This window comes from Camelus dromedarius, chromosome 11, assembly GCF_036321535.1.
Source record: "Camelus dromedarius isolate mCamDro1 chromosome 11, mCamDro1.pat, whole genome shotgun sequence".
NCBI classification, from domain to species: Eukaryota; Metazoa; Chordata; class Mammalia; order Artiodactyla; family Camelidae; genus Camelus; species Camelus dromedarius.
Genome location: NC_087446.1, coordinates 66991026 through 67014706, shown reverse-complemented (window position 1 = coordinate 67014706; position 23681 = coordinate 66991026). Strand labels below are relative to the sequence as shown.

Below are 23681 nucleotides of genomic sequence, written 5' to 3'. Positions count from 1 at the left end.
CCACCTTCTCTCCGTAGAATTTCCTGCAGAAAGACAGAAGGTAGTTTCAGAAGAAACACATATTCACTCTGTAGCTTCATCCTCATGTTAATTTCTTTTTTCTTTGTTTTTTGGTGGGGCATAATTAGGTTTATTTGTTTTTTAAATGGAGGCATTGGGGATTGAACCCAGTACCTCATGCATGCTAGGCATTCACTCTACCACTGAGTTATACCCTCCTTCCATCATACTAATTTCTGATTCTAAATCAAGGGGGCTTTAAGTTTAAACCTCTGACTCAATTCACACTTAAAACATATGCGTTTTCACAGCAGCCCCCAAATTCTACCGTGAAATAAGAAGTATTTTACGTATCATAGAAATACAGATCACTGGTTCACCTGCTGAAGAGAGATAAATGAGAACAGAGCAAAGGAGGGGACGAGGCCGACTCCGGAGCAGATGCAGGGGATCATCACCACTCACTGGACAGTCTGGCACATTCAACAAATCCCACCAAAGATCATTCTTAACAGGCTTGACACAAGTGGACTTCAACTACTGGCTCAGTCATCTGCGTCTGCCTTATCTCGGGAACTTCCCTGGAGCAAATGCAACGTAAACCACAGATAATAAGGAAATGGCTGATAATGATAACAACTGGGAGTGCAATGTCTCTCTGACAAAATATTTATAAAACTCATGTGGGAATGGGAGAGGGCAGGAGGGATGTGGCTGAGTAAGGAACTGCCCTGTATTCTTTGTATCTAGCACGTCGGCTGTTCCTAGGTTTCAAAAACCCTTCAATGTTACTCAGTTAATCTGGAGTAGACGGAACAGGCCAGGGAGGCAAGATTAGAAGAAAGGAGGCAGGGCACGAAGCGGTGCCAGGCTGGTCCTGAAAGGGAGACAGACACAGACAGGCAGACACAGAGGGCTTAGGGATGAGGCGGAACAATGAGGCGGCGGCTCAGGTGTGTTTGCTGCTGCTGATACTTCCCTCAGCTGGAGCACTGCTGACGCGGCAGTGCTGGGTAAAACCTGTGACTTTCCTCAGCTCTGAGTTCTCTCGGAAGCTTCCGGCTCAGTCTGGAGCTGAGATGAGCTCCGACGGCCTAGCCTAGGGGGGACTCAGCTCTGAGAACAGCCTGGAGTCCTGAGAAACTTCACGCAGGAACCCCTAGGGCTGGACCAGCGCTCACAGGGCTGCTGTGAGACCAGCTCCATCGTCAGAGACCTGGGCGTGGACCATTCCATGGGGAAAATGGCTGAGCCCGATGCCAAATCAGATAGGAGGGACAAAGTGTGTTCATTCTCATGTGACTGGTCTTTGTGGCCTGGCTCACAGATGGCAGGCTCAGGATGGTGTCTGGCAGAGAAAACCCTGGCAATGGGTTTGAGATGTCTTGGACTCTTTCTTGTTAAGCTTTTTGTAATACATTCTTATCAACTGTCCATCCTGAAAATGCCACATTCAAAACTGAAAGAATGTTAGAAGTTGCTTGCTCCAACTGGCCAATGGTAAACACACCCTGCTACAGTTAGAGAGCTGGTCAGGCAGCTTCTGCCTGCATATTTACAATGACGGAGAGTTCATTACTTCCAAAGGTTACATGTCGGCAAGAATGTCAGAAAGAATTTTTGAACCTTAAACAGATGTCTGCCCCCTAGTCATTGCTGAAAGGCTAGAAATAATGAGGATCCCTTCAAATGTAGTTTTGTCTGATTGTTATCTCTCTCTGTCAAAAACACCCCAATTCTTAACATCAATTTTTCAAAATTCAGCTTTGATTTCTTTTTATCAAACTTATACCATACATTCATTAAAGAGTCAAACAGTTCTCGAACACCGATTGTAAAAAGGAGCAGTTCCCAACAACCACCCCATTTCCTGGTCAGAAGCAACAATGTTCAGCTCCTACTGCTGACTCTTGGAATAAAAACTCCCTATTTCTGACTAATATCCTTGTAACACAGCCTACTGACTTTTTCAGCTTTATGTATCACCTATTTAACTTTCTATTTTGGAAAATGAATATTAAGCTCTCTTTCAAACCACATCTCCTCTACACACCCAAACCTTCATTCTTCCAACCTTTTGATACAAATACATTATAATTTTGATCAGCTCAGTATCCTTGCTTTACATTATTAGGACTCTGTACAGACTGTTCACAGCTGTAGCAAGTTGTCTGCTAGGCTTACTTTTTTATTCCCTACTTTGTTTTTCCTGGAGTTAATAATTGTCTTGGTGGTTCATAGCTTAGATTTCTCTGCGCTTAACAATTCAACCCCATACCTTCTCCTAATGAATAACTTTCTCAATACTTTCCAATTCATTGTCTACAAATTTCATCTCCTTGAATAAATCTCTTCAGATCTCCTTCAACCTGGATTAACGACATGCTAGTCTTGTCACAGAGCTCAAGGGGCCACTAGTGGGAAGCAACAAGGGAATACATGGACCAGGAGAAGGGAACAGATCAACATAATTTCCTTCACAAAACATACTTAAAATAGTGGGAAAATTGTTTTCTTTACAAACACAAACACACACACCAACCCCAAAATCCCATAAAGAATGATTAAATAGCCATCAAACCCATTGCCCTGCCATCAAATTCTGTATAACATAAAACAAAAATAACAGAAGGAATATATCATATAAATATGAATCTCAAGGGGGATGGGGTACTCTCAGTGGCAGAGTGTGTGCTCAGCAAGCATAAGGTCCTAGATTCAATCTTCAGTACCTCCATTAGAAAAAAACATTAGAAACAATAGAAAAATGTATCAACTTTAAATATTTACAAATATATAAACTTCCTCTTTTAAAACTGTTCTACAGGATAATACGAGTTAATGAGAAAGTGCCTCTTCATGACTGTGATCCTGCTGATAATTGTGGGAGGAAATTAGAGTATGACCACATGAAATAAAATCCCTTATGAAATAATGATCCCGGGTGACAATCATTATTGGCTGCTGTCATCACAAAAAAGAGAGTCAACTGGACATTATGTACCTTATGACAGGAGTACAAAACTTCATATAACAAATATTCTTGCACAAATTTGAACCTCGTTCAGATCAAGCTTTTAGGGGAGGATCAAATCACTTAGCTAAAGCCAATACATAGGATGGAGAAATAAGTCTAACCACAGGGGAGAATGAAATCAACCAAACAGGAAATAGAGAAATCCCTCAGCAATTTCAAGGAAAATGAGAAACAGGAAAATTATAGATTAGAACCCACTTGAGAGATATGCTAGCTGCAATGTGTGAACTTAGTCTGGATCCTGATTTCAACCCCAAAACTGCTTAAAAGTGTATTTTTGTGACAATCAGGGAATTATTTTGTAACCCTAAAAAAATTGAATATTCCAATTGTATTTGAAAGAGACCTTGTCATTTCACTAATGAAAGGTTAAGCTACGTAGGATTGCCTTCAAAATGATCCCGAAGTGGGGGAGGGGAAGAGGTGGAGATGAAAGTTGCAACAACAGTGAGTCTGAGTTGATAATTCTGGAGATGGGTGACTGATACAGACAGGCTGGCTGTGCTGTTCTCTCTACTTCTGTACGTGTTTGAATCTTTCCATAAAATGTGAAACAAACAAAAAGACTTCAGTGATTTAAAACCCTCACTTGGAAGGTTAAGAGGTTTGCCCAAGTAGGTGGGCATCTGAATGGGGCACTGAGATTAGGAAGATCAGGCACCTGGCTCCAGGCCGACCTGGGGCTACCTTGACCCTTCTCTTCTCCTCACCATCCACAGCCAGCCCATAACTGCATCCTGTCAGCTCCACTCCCCAAACGCATTCTCCCTGGCTCCCACCATCTCTCATCTGGCCCACTCCAAGAGCCTCCGACCAGGCCTCCCTGCTTCCTGGGTCCCTGCAATTCATTCTCCACATTATCTTTGCAAATTGTGAGAGAAAATTACCTTAGTGCTTAAACTATCATGACTGCTTCTCACTGCACTTAGAGTCTACACTACTTTCCGTGCTCCTGATGCCCTTCTAAACCTCGCGTCTCATCACTCTCACCAGCGTTGGCTCCAGGATCTCCTCAAACCTGCTGAGCACATTTGTGCCTCGGGGCAATGGACAAGCTGCCTCTATTCCTGGGGTGACTTATCCCAGATCCTCAAAGACCAGCCTCCTTATCACCATCTCAGCTCACATGTAACCTTCTCAAAGATAGCTTTCTTGACTCCATTTCCCCCAAGTCTCCCATCTCAACACTGTATTATTTCCTTCATTTCAATCTGAAATTGTTTACTTATTAGCCCGATCATTTTTGTTTGCTCAATTGTCCTTGGCCTCCCTCCTCCCAGCAGCCTTGCACAAACAGCATAAGCTCCCGGGGAGCAGCCGGCGCTGATGCTCTGAGAATACACATGCTGAGCGCGACATTACAGTCACGTGGTATAGTGAAACGGTGTCGAACAGCAGATAGAGCTAAGCAGTGAGAATACTTCTCTTATTTTATAATTTAAGTGAAACCTAACATTTACTCCTGTTTAATGAAGAATTTGGTAGGTCTTTGTTCCCAGTTCCTGGACGGCAACCCCTAAAGCCTTGAAATTTCCCAAGATAGGAGTGTCTTTACTATTCGTGGTGGACCCTTGGATGGCTTGTGTTCATGAGATAACTCAGGATGGGGACTGGCCAGCCAGAGACACCAACCATGTGATTAGAGGAGTGGGGCTTTGAGCTTTGTGACAAGTGACTGACCATCAGGAGAGGTAGGGGCTCAAATGTTAGGGCTTTGACTTACAGTTAGTGTTTGGGGTAGCCATGTCAGTAGTGACCCAATAAATCATGTCTTTGTAATAAAGTCCCAAGTAAAAACTTGGGGCAACAAAGCTCAGAGCTCCTGTGAGCTTCCTGGTTGGTAACACTCTTGGAGGACTGTCACACTCAGAAGCCATGAGGGCAACCCTGAGCCCTTCCCACTGGAGTGCTCTCCACAACAGCTCACCTGATGAGATCTAAGGGCTGCTTCTTGTCTATGCTTCGAGGAGGAGCACATTCCCTGTACAGAAGGCCCTGTTCGCTGGGCAGCTGAGGTCCTCTGATGGAGGCTGAAGTTGCACTGGGAAGCAGAAGCAAACAGGTGAGCGTCACTGTCACCACGTGTTCACATGTTCTGCTAATAAAATGTGGTGCTAACACTTTGTGGTCATTTGTAAATAAGGGGCCCTCCTTTGCTAGAAGGGATGGAGGTACCATATAATTTTTCATAATTCTCACCGAGGATTAATACTAACCCCTTGAGGGTCATTTGCAAACGTGTCTGGAAAGGAACACTTGGATGTTACAGTCCTGGGACCACCGTGGGTACCTGGTGAGGGCCTTGCAGATGCTTAATGTCCTACAACCGGGCCAGTCTTCCACAGCAAAAAAAAACTACGCCACCCAAGTGCCCAAACTGCTTCAGTGGAGGCAGCAGCCCCCTCCTTGGACACCCAGAGGAACCTGGACTCTGGCTGTTTAGGGGCAGGGTCAATTCTAAAACCCAGGCTTTTTTGTCCCCACAATTCAGTAGTTATTCGGTGACAGTACATGGAATATAAACAATAAAGAAACTTGACATGATGTTATATATTTAGCTTACTCAAGAAACAAAATTTAAATCCAGTCATTCTCCTTCCCACCTGACCTACTTTCCTTTCTCCTGTACTAGAACCAGATTATTACCCACCCAGTCTTAGCATGGGTCCTGACTCCACTTACCTCCCTCCTAAACACCACATGAGATGATTCCTCAGCCTGGATGTGGAACCAGCAATTACAACAGGCTTTAGTGGAAAAGAAATGGTTGTGTGCAGATGCCAACTAAACACTGTAGAATCCTGGTGTCCCACATTAGTAATCATGACAGCTGTTTGCAAGTGTCCCCAAAGTTCATTTCAGACTCTCACTGCTAATTTTGCTGGGATATAAATATAAAACATGTGGACTGCTGGGCTGGACTGCTATGCTGAGTCTCTGATCCAGGAAGCTCAGTGTCTGCTCCCTGCAACCAGCTCCCTTTTCTGTTCATGCATGTGCATCAAGCAGCTGTTTAGTGTCCATTTTAGTATCTTAGACAGTGCATTTCAGTATGGTCTTCATCCACAAATACGTGTACCACACAGTAGTAATGATCAATCTCAGTCTTTGCTTTCTTTTGTCTTAGAGAGTCAGATAAACGGATAGCAAGGTAACAAAGTCATAGAGCGCTATAATATAGTATTTCCTTTATTTCAATGACAGGATTTATTTAAAGAGCTTAGATATAACATCTTTGCATTTATGGCATCATTTAGCGTCTGAAGCTCTTACATTTTACAAACTGCATTTCATGCGAGATGTTGTCAGTTAGAGAAGTGCTTCTGAATTTGAGGGGTTGCTGTCATCTCAGATGGAGTCCCTAAAAAATGTCAAAACTCTGCAGTATTGTCATCATGACAAGAACTCAGACAGATGAAATTTGGAAAGCCCTGTGATTTACTAGTGCACAGACAGAAAATGGTATTTCAGAGGGAAAAAGCCTGAATTACAGAAAATGATAAATGAAATGGTCTAACATGCATTTCCCTTACAAAGAACTAATACTTCTTTGGTTGATAATAACATCTGTCAGTAATTATGAAAAGAGCTGGCAAATGCATAGTACTTACTATTAGCCAAGGCTGTTCTAAAATTCAAGCAGATTCATTAATCCCCATAGCATCTCTACGAGGTGGGTACTATTATTATCCCCATTTTATTGATGAGGAACTTGATAAACACAGAGGCTAAATGACTTTTACAAGGTAGACAGCGAGAAACCAGCACAAGTGTTCCAGCCTGAGTCTATGCTCTTGGCCACTTCTACATTTTATTTTTTTTTTTTTGGTGGCAGGGAGATAATAAGGTAATTCTGGTGGGGGGTGGGGAGGTAATTAGGGTTATTTGTCTATTTTAGAGGAGGTGTTGGGGGCTGAACCCAGGACTTTATGCGTGCTAAGCATGCGCCCCATCACTTGAGCTGTACCCTCAACTCTCGAGTCTATGCTCTTAGCTGCTAATCCACACTGCCCCACATGGTAACTCTGGGGGAACTACAGTTCATTCATTCACCCACTTGTTAAACTCAGCCTTCCTGGTGCCTGGGATTCAGCAGTGAACAAGACAACATGGTTCCTGCCCTAAATGGGCTTGTCGACTCCTGACATATTATCTTCATTTTACCCAGGAAGTAACAAGGTCAAGAAGACTCACCTTTTCCTGTTAACACCGGAGGATACATGAAGTGCTTTATTTCATTTCTGCCATTTGACTTACACCATGGGAAGGGAAAGCTGCCTTGCAGATCCCGGAGCTCACAAGCCAGTTAATCCTGAATTTTTTTTTAAAACTGTCCCTTACTTGATACTTGATCTGAGAAAGGATGAAGTAAACCTAAATAGATTCTAAGAAAGCGTGTGGTTTATACAGGGTAAATAACCAGCCACTGTTTACTATCCTAACAGGAATCTGTAGGCATATTTCTTTTCTTTCTCTTTTTTCATTTTTATGGGCAGCTTTTAAAAACCAAACCAAACCAACAAAACCAAATCAGTTATAATTCAACAGCAGGTTCTAAATCACCCCCAAGACAGCAGCTAAACTCGGTTTAGACTTACAGTGAGGCTCCTGGTGGTTGGATTGATGAATGTATCTCTATCCTGAATATAAAAGTCGTTCACGCAGCTCTTCTCAAATAGGGCAATGAAAAACTCTTGTTCCGGTTGTTGATACTTTCATCCACTTGGAGGACTTTCATAAAACAGCTGAAGGTATCAAAGGCTGAGGACACGGTTTTCAGATGATTGGGATTCAGAGGCAATTTTATGTACAGTATCTCAGCGTATGTACAGAGCACCTCCCACAGGGTGTGTACATTTGCAAATACAAGCTTGTCATCCAAAACCTATATTGGGAGAATGAAAACACAAACCAGGAAACTATTTTCACATTTTTAGTACACAGATTTTTCTTACATTGCTGGTAGTTAAAGCACTTGTGCAAACACACACAGATATGACACTGGTAAAAGTGAAGATATAATGAAAATAGATTTGCAAACCATCATACATTTTTGCCTTAAAGTTAATTTCTTTGTTGAAATTACTGAAAAGTTATTTAAAATCCTTACAATTCATTCATAAAATAACCAATGTTTTAGATGAAGAAAAGTAAACTTGTTAACTTTTAGTCCAAATTAGTAACTAAAAATAGAAACACGAAAAAATTCTTTGCAGGGGCATTGTAATGACAATTTTTTAAATTTCTTAAACCTAGGACTATTTACATATCTGTTCAATATAATGTTAAACAGCCATTAAAAGGGATTTAAAAGAATTATATTTATTAATATGGAATATATAATAAAAGGAAAAAGAAAAAATGTGAAATAATAATTTTCATTTTTGGAAGGGAAAATATCTACATTTGAACAAAAAAATGTTTAGAAGGATTTTAAGATTCTTTATGTATAACTAAGGTACAGATGATTTTTAATTCCACTGTTTTTAATTCCATTGGATTTTAATTCCAATGTTCTTTCATTTTCAATTTTGGGGGAAACTTTTATAATAAAAAAACTTTAAAATTGTTCTTGCATAAATACATTAATAGATATATTTATGACTACATTCTCTGGCTATTAAAAAAGATCTCCTAGCTTTGGATCTGAAACATACATTCCATAATGCAGATTCTGACTGACTCGCCTCCCAGTCCAGAGCGAAGGCACGGCTAGGGTGACATGTTTCAAATATCATTCCAGGGAACATGCAGGCTCCCAGCCAACGGCTGCAAAGGGACTGACACTGATCTGCTTGCTCCCAGCTGCAGACCATCACAGATGAGTTTAGATTCATAGGCTCAAGTTTTCTCTGTCAAAAGAAATCAGAAAATGTTAGGCTTTTACTTTCACCAAGGGAACAAGAAGTTGTTTGATTTCCTTTTATTAAAAAGAAAACAACAAACCAATTTGAACCTGAAGAAAAGACATTTGCTCAAAATACCACAGTAGCAATGAAGGTGCTCTGGCTGGCAGGGACTTGTTGGATTCCTGTGAGTGCTGGACTCCTCACATGGAATTCCCTTGGCACTCCAGAAGGCCTGTGGTTGTCCCCATGGGTTTGTGGCCATATGTGGTGCACAAAAGTCTCTGGCTTTGCCACAATTTCAAAGCCTTTTTTGGCTTATGAAAGGCTTTGCACTCAAATGGAGTTTTCTTGAGTCCACTCACTGATGTCATTCACCAGAGTTATAGTCCAGATCTGACATTCTAGACTCTTAAAATCTTGCAGACATTCAAATGGTTCAGGTTTGGATGTGTATTCACCTCTGCAGGCCTGGACCAAATTCGATAAAGCCACCCGGACAAGTTCAGCAAAATGCAAAGACATTTTTCTTTCTGCAAGACTGAAATGTCTGTGAAGCTATAAAAACTTCTGCATCTACAAAAATAGGGAACCAACTCATCAATAACATATCTATCCATAATGCATGGACATTTGAAAAAATACTGTATTTACTCCTATTAAATTCTATCTGGCTTTTGCCAAATTGTGTCCTAAACTGTAAGGAAAGTATATAAATGTAGAGAATTTTTGACCTTTTAAGAGAAAAAGGAACCCTCCTACTCGGTTGGTGGGAATGTAAATGTTGCAGCCACCATGGAGGACAGTATAGAGTTTCCTTAAAAAACTGAAAATATACTTCCGTGTGATCCAGCAATCCCATTCATGGGTATATGTCTGGAGAAAAATATAATTCAAAAAGACACATGCACCCCAGTGTTCACAGCAGCACTATTTACAATAGCCAACACACTGAAACAACCCAAATGTTCACTGGCAGATGACTGGATAAAGAAGTTGTGGTATATTATATATATATGTATATTTACATATATACACGCATATACACACACATATATACACATGAACACACACACACAATGGAATACTGCTCAGCCATTAAAAAATTAAATAATGTCTTTTGCAATAACATGGATGGACCTACAGGGTATTATGCTAAGTGAAATATGTCAGAGAAAGAAAAACAAATATTCTATTTATTAACTTATATGTATATCTAAAAAATAAAACAAATTAATTACTATAATAAAACAGAAATAGACTCACAGGTACACAGAACAGACTGGTGGTTACCAATGGGGAGAAGGAGGAGAGGGAGGCAGGAAGGGGGTAAGGGATTGAGAGGTAAAAAGTACTATGTATAAAATGGATAGGTTATAGGGCTGTATCATACAGCACAGGGAAATATAGCCATTATTTTATGGTGACATTAAATGGAATATAATATATAAAGATGTTGAGCCTCTGTGTTGTACACCTGAAAATAATATGATGGAAATCAACTACTCAATTATAAAATACTTAATCAAAGTTTTTTTCATATTATTTGCAATAAGTTAGAAGCCAGCACTGTCAATAGAAACATAGTGCAAGTCACAATTTTCCAGTAATCCCATTTAGACAATAAAAAGGAACAAGTGTACTTAATTCCAGGAATAATTATATTTATCCCAAAATATCCAATATACTATCATTTCAAAAGTGTGATTAACACTTTGAAAACTTTTAATAAATATTTTACATTATTATTGTTGTACGAAGTCTTGAAAATCTATTATGTATTTTCCACTTATAGAACATCTCATTTCACAATAGTCACATGTTGCTGGTGGCTACCATACTAGACAGAGCAGATTACACCATTCACACTTCTGATAAATTACCTGCTCTTATTTATTTAAAAAACTTCCAGAAAAGGCTTTAGATATTCCCTATATCTAACAAAGCAACCTTGACGGGTGAGGAATATTTTCATTATAAAGTGAAAAATAAAGGTAAGAGAGCCATGGTTACATGTAAGTTAATGTAACAATTCCTTCTTAATTCATTCAGGACTTTACAATCTTTCTTCATATTCCAAGGATTCACTGTCACTGTGCAATGTTTTTCACTATAATCATCTTTGGAATTGAGAGGCTTCTGATGACCCTGCTTTGTGCATCTGTACATAAAAGAAAATAACAAAACAGAGAAAAAGACCTTATTAAAGATAATTTAGGGGGGTATAGCTCAAGTGAAAGATCATATTCTTAGCATGCACAAGGGCCTGGGTTCAATCCCCAGAACTTCTTATAAAAATAAAATAAATAAAAACATAATTACCACCCCCTGCAAAAAATTAATTAATTACTTTAATTAAAATTTAAAAAAAGATAATTTAGAGAAGCCTTATCAGGCTACAAGAGCTACAATGAATGCCCCTCCCCCATTAATTTAGAAGAAGTTTCACAATATTTCCCAACATAAAGGCTAAAATATAATTCGGAACACTTCCTGATGGTCAGCATCATTTTAACAAAAATGTAGATAATTACCTCCCTGGTGTCAAAGCTCTGTCAGAGATGGGCACAGAAAATTTAGTAAAAATTATTTTGCAACTACCTTTGAAAGAAATGCTGAGAAATGATCTTTTCTGTTGGAAATTAGCCTGCTTTTACATTCTGCAGTAGGCATACGTGTTTACAAACCAGGCAGGAACTGGGTCATATTTTACACATACTTTAGAAACTGATTTGAATATTGCTCTCTGCCTGCAAGGCTATTTCTTAGGTAATAACATAAGCTGGCCACTATACTAAATTTTGTTTCCCTGTTTGCTTAATCCTCACAACTCTGTAAGCTGCTATTATTACACCCATATAACAGACATAGAGCTTGAGACAGAAAATAATTTGGGTAACTTGGTAAATGGTGGAGCTGGGTAATATCGCAGCCAGTCTGACACTCAAGTCCATTCTTCTCACCGATGTCTGATACTGCTGCCTACATTCAGCAATGACTCCTGATTTCATATTTAAGTGTGTCATTTCTAAAAGTGCAAAGCTATATTAGTACTGCTGTGTAAATTATTCTTTTCAGATGTGATTGCCAAAAAAACAAAAACAAATAAAATCAGGGTGCCACTGAGGGGAGGGCGAACTGCATATGGATGGACACAAGGGGACTTTATGAGGACACAGTTGCACAACTCTAGAAATAGTTAAAATGGCTGACTTGTACAATTATAATATGTGAATTGTATGGCCTGTAAATTACACCTTAATACAGCTATTAAATTAAGAAACTGAGTTACCAAATTAAGACTAAAACACATATATATATATATCATACATAGTACAACAGGCAAATATCATTATTTACTGCACCATTTTCCTTCATGCAGCTTCCTTTCCTCACCTGTTAATGAAAGGATGATTCATTTTTAAAATAGCCTTTTAATTTATTCAGCAAATAATTTTTGACGCCCTACAATGTACCCAGGACTACTCTAGGCACTTGGAAAAGATCAATAAACAAAACAAAAGTCCTGTCCTCACGGAGCTTGGTTGGAGTCTAGCTGGGGTGGGGGGTGGAGATGACAATACACACAACAGAGCAGCAGAGGAGGTGGCATGCTAGGAAAGAGGAACCATGGAAAAAAGTAAAAAGGGCAAAGTAAAGAGAGTTGAGGGTATAGGATGAGGGTGATGTTGTATTAAATACCAGAGCAGGGCACACTGTGAACTGAGGTTAGAATTAAGACTAGGAGGTGAGAAGTCCCAGGAGGACAGAATAACCATCACCAAGGCCAGCGTGACCTCGCATGTTCCAGAATGGGGGCACGGCTGGAGCTGCGGAGAAGGGTCAGTGCAGATCCTGTATGGCCTTGGAGGACATTGTAAGGACTGTGGCTTTTACCCGGAGTGAAATGGGGAGGCACTGCAGAAGGACGACACAATCTAACTTAGGTTTTCAAGGCTCACTTGACTGCGGGGTGAGAATAGTGCAAACGGGTCAGAGATGAAAGGTGGGAAGCTACTGAGAAGGGCTATGCAGGAGGAGAGGACAGTGGCTCAGGGCAGGGAAGCAGCAGTGGAAGCAGGAGCCATGGTGAGAAGTGGCTGGGCTCTGGATATGTTTTAAAGGCAGTGTCAAACCAGATCTATTGACAGAATTCATGTGGTATGTCAGTGAAAGTCAGAATAACTCCAAGATTTTTGACCCAAGCAGCTGGAAGGATTAAGTTTCCACTAACTGAATGGGGGAGGCTGCATAAAGAACCAGTTTGGGGGGTAGGAGGACCAAGAGCTCAGTTTTTACACATGTTGGTTTTAAGATATCAGAGTTCCAAGTGAAGATGCCAAATCAACAGAATATTATAAGAGTCCAGAGTTTGAGAGAAAAAGTCTAACGGGAGACAGAACTGTGGGAATCATGGGTCACACAGGTGGTACAGGAAGACATGAAACCCAGGTACTCAAACATTAAGATACCCTGGCATTAACCATAGAAGTTATCCTTGAGGGCTTGCCTACTAGATGAGGATATCAGTCCTATTTCCCGACCACTCGAGTTTTAAAAAGGAACTTACAAATGAATTCGTGCAAGACACTGCCTCCAGTGTGTGGGATCAGAGCTGGAGTCAGAGAATGGGATGGTGCACGCTACTCCCTACGGCACATTGTGTGTGTGTGTGTGTGTGTGTGTGTACGCATATTTGTGTGAGCAGGGGGATGAGTTACACCTGTCTTAAGAAAAAGAGGTAGAAATTCTAGAAGCCGAAAGATGAAAGAACATCCAGATCTGGTAGAGGGAACAGGGGAAACACTGTGTACTGTAAGACATATCCCCATAATGCCATTTCCCACCATTCTTTTATCAGGAACACTGTTGGAACCTGGGGAATTATGTAGATACGTGTGATGTACACAAACTTTCTGACTATGTAACACTAAATATCTACATATGTAGCAAGTTAATGATATTTATATCTCCTTCAAGTTTAATAACAAGTTCACAACAGAAGGAAAATAAAATATTGAGGACTGGTAGAAATATCCTTGAAGGCCTTTCAATGCTCAGAATGGAAGCAAAATCGGCTTCACCCCACAAAGTATGTCATTAAGAGTCAAGAATTTTTTTTTATTTGCTTAAGAAATTGAGAGTTACAACTTCCTGCTTTAAAGAGTTAACTTTAAGACAGATACCATACTATAAACAACATCTATACTGGTGCTTTCTTAAAGCTATTTTTAGTTCCTGCTTGTTCTGATGTACTCCAGTATCTCTGCAAAGAAAACCTATTCAAAGGCTTAAAGGAATAAAAAAAGAAATAACACCGCATTCTTTTAAGTGTTCTCTGCACTGAAATTCATTTGCAAATGCAGCACTCTGCCACATACCTACATTTTTAACAATAAAGACTTTTGTGCAATTTTTCAATTGCTATGTGACTTTGCGTCAGTCTCTCACTCAGAAGCAGAATGGAGTACCAGAAAATGACACATCATGTCTAAAACTACAGATGTGGAATATGAACTTACACCAGGAAACAGCTAAGTGGGAGGGTAAGGTTTACCTTTTAAGTTACCGTAAGTGCAGTTACACTTTCTCCCTGCTTCCCCTGTGAAGTGAAGAACTAGTCTTTTCCAGGAAAGCTCTCATTCTGAGTACTGTTTTCTTTAAAATATTTGGAGATTCTTTTTTAAGGTTCTTTCACTTTTAAGTCTTTCCCCAAATCTACATCCCATAACAAGTGTTAAAATTATCCAATAGCCTATTGTTACAGAACATACTCTACAAAAGCTGAGGTTTCCCAGGGCTTGGATCCCACAACTCTGCTACCAGATAATCCTAAAGCCTTCCTTCCATAACTGACTCTTCTACCAATTCCCAGCTGCGGGCAAATTCGGCTTCTCAGCCCAGTTAACTTTCTAACTCTGCCTACGAACACTCTACTGCCAGTAAGGGAAATCTAAGGGAGCCAACAAAGCCCCTAGTGAGGGTTGCCTCCTTCAAACAATCAAGAGGCCATCACCAAGCAAATATTTAAACCTACTGCAAAACTTCTGAAGACATCTTACAAACAATATAGTTTATATAGATTCATACTATTTGCTCTGGAATAGTGATTTCCAATGGAGGGAACAAAGGACCACATGACCCAAGCAATTATTTAAAACTGCACATAACTATCCCTCTTCACGTGAGGATTCAGGTAAGCCTGTCTTATAGGTCTAGGTGTAACAGAATGGCAGCACCCCTAGCAGTAGGGTGAAAAGCAGCGAGGTAGACTTTTAGTGAAAGGGAGTGATGTAATAGGACCCACCGCCCACTTACCTCCCACCACAGGACAATCATCTCAGATCGAGAACAAACACTTTGGGAAACAGAGGTTGTTTATGTTTTTATGGTATCTGGTGGAAATAATGCCCTGAGTCACGTGAAGTTGTGGCTGCAAAATTGAACAGGAGACCAGACATTTTCACATTCAGGACACAAATAATCAGCCCCCGAGTGGTCACCATATCTGCTCTCCCCTTTGCCTGTTCACCCCAAAAGCTGCAGGACTCTCCTGCTTGCAGTGACACCCACCATTTCTCACAAATTCCTGCCAAGTTCACGTCAGCAGCTGGTGGTGTCAAAGTCAACATTTGTACTGCTCTGAAGTCTCTCCATTACTTTATATCCTTCTATTTTCTCTGTTGTCTTCCTAGCTACCCTTGCATTCAGAAGCTGGTTAACGCACTAACATTGACTCTGTAATCAGTCCAGGATATAGGAAGCAGAGATTCAACTGTAACCAGTCCCAGAATACTTGTCATGCCACTCTAGTGTCCCAACAAAATACTCTGGCATCCCTCATCTCACCCAAAGAACCACTGAATTACTTAGAGGTTGTAAAAGTAGAGGGTTTCTCTACTGGGAAACACTGGCTTGTGGTAGAGTCTTGATTTCAGTTTTTGCAACTAGTTACAGGCAAAAAGACATGGTCCGCAAATTTTCTTCAAGCGTTTGGAATTTAAACTTTTATTAGATACAGAGCCGGCGGACTAACCGTAATCTATGAACATATGGTCATATTATAAAATAATGTCCATGTCTGCCTTACAGCCATGTAAGAACTTGAATTACACCTGCATCCTGTAGGCCTTTAGAATTGGATGTGAAGCATCCTGTGTTAAAAACCTCCTATCCAGTCCCAGAACACCTTAAAGACAACATCGCATTAATGCCACTGAATACATTAGTATAGGACTTGTATGGTTAAGTTACATCTCCAATTTCCCAGAGCTGGAAAGCAGATGCCTAGAAAGGCTGGAAAAGCCCAACTACCAAAACAGCTCAAAAGTTGAAGCAGACTCCTGCACCTCCCAGGGCGGAAGGCGGAGGGTGGAGGGGGCATTGCCAACCACACTGTCCTCCCCCAGGAAGTGGCATGTGGGGAAGCAGGCAGGAGTGGGTGGCTGGGACTCAGAGGTGGAGAGGTGATGAAAGCAGGAGTGGAACTGCTCTGGTCCTAGAACAACAGAGCTGTAAAAAGCTCGGCTTCATTTCAACCCGCTTCATCTCCCACTTCCCCTCCCACCTAAGTGACAAACAGAGCACAGTCAGGCACTTTCTGCCCATGACGGTGACTACTAGCAGGAAAGGGACCAGGATAAAAGCATGTACTACAAAAGATCAGTCTGATTTTAAAGACTGTGTTATAATCAATGAACAGCAGTGTCAGAGAGGGACACTTGTGAGGTGCTCAAAAAGGGAGGAAGAGGCTGAGGATCCATTTCCAGCACTTCCATGTCTTTTATCACTCCTATTTCTGACCTTTCCTTTGCCACGTTTTGTAGCACTGCCATCACTGGCAGGTAAAGGGGCAGCAATGGACTTGGCCGTTTGGCTGATGGGGCTACATTTCCCAGCACTGGAATGAAAAGGCACTGGAAGAGGAGCAGCTGGAAGATGTGAACCGCGGTCCTGGCCTGTGCCAAACACTAACCAGGTGACCCTGGGTTAGGCTGTTAGTCTCTCTGGGCTTCCGGCTGTTTACTTATAAAAGAAGGTTTTGTCATTGCACAAATATATCCAATATGAAATGTAAAGTGAAAGTCAAACATAATGACAACTCACCTGCTTGCCTCAGGGAACTGTAAAAGCACTGAACACTATGTGAATATAAACACAGAGTTAAGAAAACTGTTGAGGTAAAGCGCTAAACTGAACATGGAGATAAAGTTTTATGGATTTTCTTGGCTTTCTTTTTTAATTGCAACACTGAATTAATAGTTATTAGCTATACTCCAAACCACCACCCCTGCGAATAAAGTAGGTTAGCACTGCCTGGATGCCTGCTATTGCCCGATGCTAAGCAGGGTGAGGGTATAAAGGAGGCTGAACAATGGAGTCTTCTCCAGTTACCAGCTAAGTGAGGAGACACATTGGAAACCAACCGGCAATGGTACCAAGTCAGTACTCAAAGACTAGATTACAGGCTACCGATCATGAACAGTGCAGAAATACAAAGAGGAGCTAGAAGTATTTGGAGTAAATAGGGAAGAATCAATGAAGGGGATGGGGCTCCAACTAGTTCTCAGGGCAATTCTAATCTGTTTTAACTGAGGACTGGATAGGAAAAGACTGGTGACTCTTGGATTTTAATAAGGCACAGGTTACCCTAGGAGGCTAAGTCACATAATGGTTGGAACAAATAAGGTAAGGCCAAAGTGATTAAGGGTCGAGACTACCTGGCTGAGATCTGGTTGTGGTAAGTCTTTGACTTGACTCTAGATGTTGGAGGGTCAAAACTGAAGGTTGACTGAAAGGAGGGGAGAGAATATCCAAGAATTCAGCAGAAGGAAAAATTCTTGTATCAGGGATGAACGCTCTTCATCAGAGTATCAGCAATCAGAATAGACATTTGAAACCAAAAACATACAGTTCCAGAAGCCAAGAATATGTGGAGGGTGGTGAGAGAAATATAAATCAAAGACCATTCCAAGCCTTTGGGTATTCAAGACTAGAAGAATGATTATGCCACTGAATAAATGGATACGCTGCAAGAAAAATGATTATGAAATCAGCTTTAGACATGTTGAATCTGACATATGAGCTAAGAGTAGGTGTTCTCTAAGAAGCTCAAAATTCAAAACTGAAGCACAGATCTAGAGTACAGGCTTAAGATGCAGATGGACAAGACATGATAAATCTCCTAAAAGAAAACATACGCAAAACATTATCTGACATAAATCTTAGCAATGTTCTCCTAGGGCAATCTACCCAGGCAATGGAAATAAGAGAAAAAAACAAAAGGGACGTAATTAAACTCATAAATTTCTTCACAGCATAGGCAACCATAAGTAAAACAAAAGGAAACAACAACCTACGAATGGGAGAAAATATTTGCAAATGATACGACTAACAAAAAAGCCTTAATTTTCAGAATATATAAACAGCTCATACAACTTAAAAACAAAAAAACAAACAACTCAATCCAAACATAGGCAGAAGACCTAAACAAGCATTTCTCCAATGAAGACACAAATGGCCAATAGGCACATGAAAAAATGCTCGATATCACTAACAAACAGAGAGATTCATATCAAAACTACAATGAGATATCAGCTCACACCAGTCAGAATGGCCATCGCTCAGAAGTTCATGAATGATAAATGCTAGAGAGGCTGTAGAGGGAAGGGTACCCTCTTACACTGCTGGTGGGAATCCAGTTTGGTGTAGTCATTATGGAAAGCATGGAAATCCCTCAAAAAACTAAAAGTATACTTACCCTATGACCCAGAAATCCCACATCTGGGTATATAACTGGAAAGAACTCCAATGTGAAAAGATACCTGCACCCCAGTATTCATAGCATCACTGTATACAGTAGCCGAGACATGGAGGCAAGCTAAATGTAGCAACAGATGACTGGATAAAGAAGTTGTGGCATATTTATAGACTGGAATATTACTCTACCATGAATAGGACAAAATAAAACCATTTGCAGCAACATGGGTGGAGCTAGAGATCGTCATTCTAAGTGAAAGCAGCCAGAAACAGAAAAATACCAAATGATATCACTCATATGTGCAATCTAAAAAAATAGAGAAAAAGACACTGTGAACTCATCTACAAAACAGAAACAGACTTGCAGACTTAGTCAACAATCTTAAGGTTACCAGGGAAAGGGGATGGCAAGGGATATATTTGGGAGTTTGAGATTTACAAATGTTAGCCGCTATATATAAAAATAGATTTTAAATAAAGTTTCTTCTGTATAGCAGAGAAACCTATGTTCATTATCCAGCAATAACCTATAATGAAAAAGCCTATACAGCCACCAACTGAGGAAGCAAGAAAAGAAAGGAGAGTTAGTTATGCTGGGCTAGAGCCCACTTCCAAAATCATTGTCAGCCACTGAGGCTGCCCCGAGGGCACTGAGCACTCCTCCCAGGGACAGACTGACATGACATGCGTCCTGTGAACCTGGGGCAGCAGAGGCCGTCCACAGATCTGGCCCTGGGGGAGATGGGAGCAAGTCCACCTGATCCCCTTGGGGCAGCACCCCTCCCCGCAGACCCCGCCTCCTTACTGCACCGCTCCTGCCTCTCAGGAACCCACTGACTTGAAAACAAGTGATCCACGAACCTGGGGCAGCGGCAGGGAGATGGGCAGCGACCTGGCAGGCTGGTCGACTTGCCCCCTTCTCTCCCACGGCCTGTCCAGGGCTCGGCTTTTGCTGCTCCAGGCACGGTCCGCAGGTCATCCTGCTTCTGGAAGGAGGGCGCGGTGTGGTCGAAGGCAGTGGCGGGTTATGGGGTCTGCCCATGAGAGCCCGTGGATTGGCTTCAAACTCCACAGCGCATGGCCTGAGATTGGCCTCTGCTGCCCCAGATTCGTGGAACTCAGGTTACAGGCCAGCCTGCTCCTGGAAGGCAGGTGCTGTGCTGTCAGGGAATGGCGGCGGCTGCGATGGCGGTACTGGGGCTGCCCTGTGAAAGCGCGGGGTTTGCGACCATTTCCCGCTGTTGCTGCAGCCATCCCAGCACACTGATCACACTGCGCCCACCTCCCAGGGGCAGCCTGACCTGTAACCTGAGTCACAAGAACCTGGGGATTTAGAGGCCGCCCCCAAGGTCAGGCCGCGGGGAAGATGGGAGCAAATCCAGGGGCTCTCATGGGGCAGCCCCCATTGCATCCGAGGCCCCGCGACCGCACCGCACCGGCCTCCCGGGAGCAGGTCATGGTCTGAGGGCCAGTCAGAGATGCTTCGGAGCCGTCCGGTGCCCTCCCACCTCCCGGGGCAGTACCTGCTCTCCTAAACCCGGGTATAAGCGGCGGCAAAAACGCGGGGTTCAGGAACTACTAATAGCGGGGTTACCACTAACCACAGCGGCGGCTGGGAACCGCCTCAGGGTCCTAACGGGACGCGCGGCCGTGACCTCACCTCCGCACCCCTCCCTGTGCGCCTCCTCAGTCGCACAGCCCAGGCGTCACCCGCCGGCTTCGAGCAGCGCGCCCCCACCAGCGCCCCCTTAACTGCCCGGCAGCGGCAGCCAAACCAAGGGCAAGCGGCGGCCCAGACCCCAGGCCGTATTCCTCTTCCAGGAGCTGGTCCAGGAGCAACCGGCTGCCGCCAGCTTCCACTCGTTCTGGGCGGGTTCCGGCGTCCGCGCATCTGTCCGTCAGCGCGTGCGCGCCCCTACTCCTCCTCCTCCCTCCTGCAGCGCAAACTGCTCGGATGGGTCTCCTGCTTTACCAGACCTGGCCACTGGGGCCGGGAGGAGCCAGGTGGTGCCCCTCCTGCTCGTCCCGCCGGGTCTCCATCCCCAGAGCCTTCACCCCGCCACCGACTGGGTCCTGGCACTGAACTAGAACCACGACTGCCCTGGGCCAGGCCACACCCCACCAGCCCCACTTCCCCTGCTCACCTTCCCCTCCCTGTTACTACCCTCCCACCCCTGGCCAGGCCCAGTCTCCCACCAGACCTTAAAGACAGGGCTTCTTCTCCTCACACCGAGGTCTGTGCCCTGACACTCCGTCCTGCTTGGTCCTAACCTATGGCCCCTACACCCTCATGCCTCACCACAGGACCCCCAAAATCCTGAAACTATACTCCTCACCTCTCAGCCAGGTCAGTTCCAATCTGAGCGGCCCCACACTCCTCAACCTATACCCCCTCACCATGGGATCCCCTTCACTCTGAGTGCACCCCTACCCTAAGCTCACTCCCTCACCCCTAACCCTGTGGTTGGGGTGGGGAAATCTGAGCTCCAGTAATGATGACTACTGCCACCAGCGGGGGATCCAGCCTAGTGTGCACCTTCATAGTTAGTGTCTGAGGCTACAGGGCGAGGCAGGCTGGGCTGAAAGAGGTTCCAATTCCCGCCCTGGCACCCTGATCCCCGCACCCTGTGTCTCATCTGACCCGATGGGTCAGGGTGATCCCAGGCTGCCAGCCAATGGCCTGTGGGCCTTGGGTGGTTGATGGTCCTGATGGTGATCTGGACCCCTAGGGCGGAGGCACTAGGCACGCGGACCTTTGGGGTGGGGGAGTTCAGAGGGTGCACTTGAGCCCAGGGGTAGACAGCAGATGGTGGGCTGTGTGCATGGGGCTGTGTGCGTGGCCTGGCCTCAGCCCAGGTGGGTGCAGGTATCTTGTTCATTCACACCAGGCCAGAGGGAAGAGGGACGGGAGCTTTCAAAGCATCAATTTTAGGAAGCCAAGGCTGGAGAGAAAAGTAGGAATGTGCACTGTCCAGGCCACCATGGATCCCGCCGTGACCCTGGTCCCTTGCATCAGGGGAGACTGGCAGTTAACTGGCCAATGAGACATCCCCTGCTGTGGTATAGTTTACAGGCAATTGAAGGGATTTTGACAGGTAATTTTAATCCAATAATTGTCACTTTCTCTGTGGGAGATCAGGTCCAAAGTCATGGTGAATCTGGCAGGGACCCTGCCTGAACTGCAGCCTGGGACTGTAGAGGACCCACCCAGGAGTCATCCTCTTAGCTCTCACCCAAAGGCACTGTAATAGAGAAGAACAAATCTGACTCCATATTGGATCTTTTCCTTTCCTTTAACCCTCTGCCGTGTTTTCTAGGCTTAGTCTTGCTAGCTCTGCAACTTTTGTAAAACAATGTTGCCTTTAGGCTGAAATAAACAGAAGATCCTATTCTCAAAACTCTGACCTTTAAGGATATTAACACTTTTGCACTCTTATAAAGATAACAAGTTGCAGAATAGAAAAAGTTTGTTTTGTTGTAGGTGTTACAGGAACACGGTGATCTGATTCACGTGGACAGCTGCAAAGGATTCAAAGGACAAAGAAATCCGACACCAAGAAGTTTGCAACAACCAACCACAGCCCCTCCCCTATTTACTAGAAAAGGAGCCTGAAGTCTGACTTGGGGAAGATGGTTCTCCAAGATATTAGTCTGCCATTATCTTGGTCTGCAGCTGTCAAAGTAGACCAGGTCATAGGGCCTCTGTAAAACCTCTAACAAAGCAAAAGTTATTTTCTATTCTGCAACTTGCTGTCTTTATATAAGTGCAAAAGTGTTAATATCCTTAAAGACCAAAGACTTGAAAATAGGCTTTCCTGTATATTTCAGGCTAAAGGCAACACTGTTTTACAAAAGGTGCAGAGCTAGTAAGATTAAGCCTAGAAAATAGGGCACAGGGTTAAAGCCAAAAGGACAGATCTTCTATGGAGTCAGATATTTTTCTTTTCTATTATAGTATATTCTATTTTTGTTTTAAGTTTACAAGAATAAAGTTTAGCCTTTTCCCATTTTAAATTGTGCAATTTTAAGGAGCATTAAGTGCATTAAAAATGTTGTGAGACCAACACCACTGGTTTAGACAATTGCCTTCCTCAAAATAAAAGCTTGTATACAAAGCGCACCCCACATCCTACCACCCCCAGCCAATGAGAAGCACTAATCCCCTTTCTCTCTATGTCTTAACCTATCCTGGGTGTTCCCTATCAATGAAATCATATAAAAGGTGGCTTTTTTTTCTCGCTGCCCTCATATCTTAAGTAGGGACGGGTGAATTTTTTGTTTGTTTGTTTTCATGTGAATTAGCATTTTTGTATTTTGAGAGGGAAATCCAGATGGATTAAAGATGAGACGTACCAAATGAAGCCCTTTTGGTAACTCTGTGCATAATCTCGTGGTAGGCACTGCTGTTCTAAGTGTGAAACCAGAGCCAGAAGGGAGATGCTTAGCTCTTCTTGTGGCAAAATAAAACCAAACTAAAGCAGAAAACAAAGGCCAAGAAAGACAGATGGAAAGAAAAACCACAGCCTGGAAAAAGCTTTCCTCATGACCCAAGGTCGGAGAAAAGCTTCACATCGCTGTGGTGCAAAAACCTCTTGAAGCCCAGTGTTCTGAAAAGAAACAAAACACACACAGGCAGTTCCAACGAGAGGCAGTGCAGGTGGCCAGTGTGTGCTAGAGATGCTCGACCTGTAAGGTGAGGACATAGGCAGATGGACAGACTGCAGAGATAGCATTGGCCACCATCACACTGGCAGGTCTTTAGCCCGGTGACAACCAGCCCTGGTGACAACGTGAGCAGGCAGAGGCCCCAGGAGGTCCCCTGGAGGGAAGAGCAAATGGACGCTCCTCTCCGGCAGAACAAGGTACAGGATACATCAAAGTGCCACAGGAACATCACTTCCCCACCAGTGCTGGTCCTTAGAGAAGATTCCACCAAAGTGCTTGCACAATTTTCAAAGATAATTTTTCTTTAGTAACATGAATTCAAAATAATCAATATATCATCAAGGGATTTTCAGAAGTGACCTGCCCTGGGCCCG

At 43.0% G+C, this 23681-nt stretch overlaps 1 long non-coding RNA gene across 4 annotated transcripts; it reads right to left on the bottom strand.

Moving 5' to 3' along the window:
* Window positions 1-4: 4 nt before the first annotated feature.
* Window positions 5-20352, bottom strand: LOC135322420 (uncharacterized). 4 transcript variants are annotated; one of them, XR_010382986.1, is made up of 6 exons: window positions 20303-20352; window positions 10897-11044; window positions 8695-8889; window positions 7636-7922; window positions 4965-5078; window positions 5-23 (listed from the first exon to the last, which is right to left on the bottom strand). It is a non-coding gene; the product is annotated as an uncharacterized LOC135322420 (long non-coding RNA). The 4 variants fall into 4 exon arrangements; XR_010382985.1 differs by lacking the exon at window positions 20303-20352 and adding an exon at window positions 15202-16064; XR_010382984.1 differs by lacking the exon at window positions 20303-20352 and having other exon boundaries at window positions 10897-11543.
* Window positions 20353-23681: the final 3329 nt, after the last annotated feature.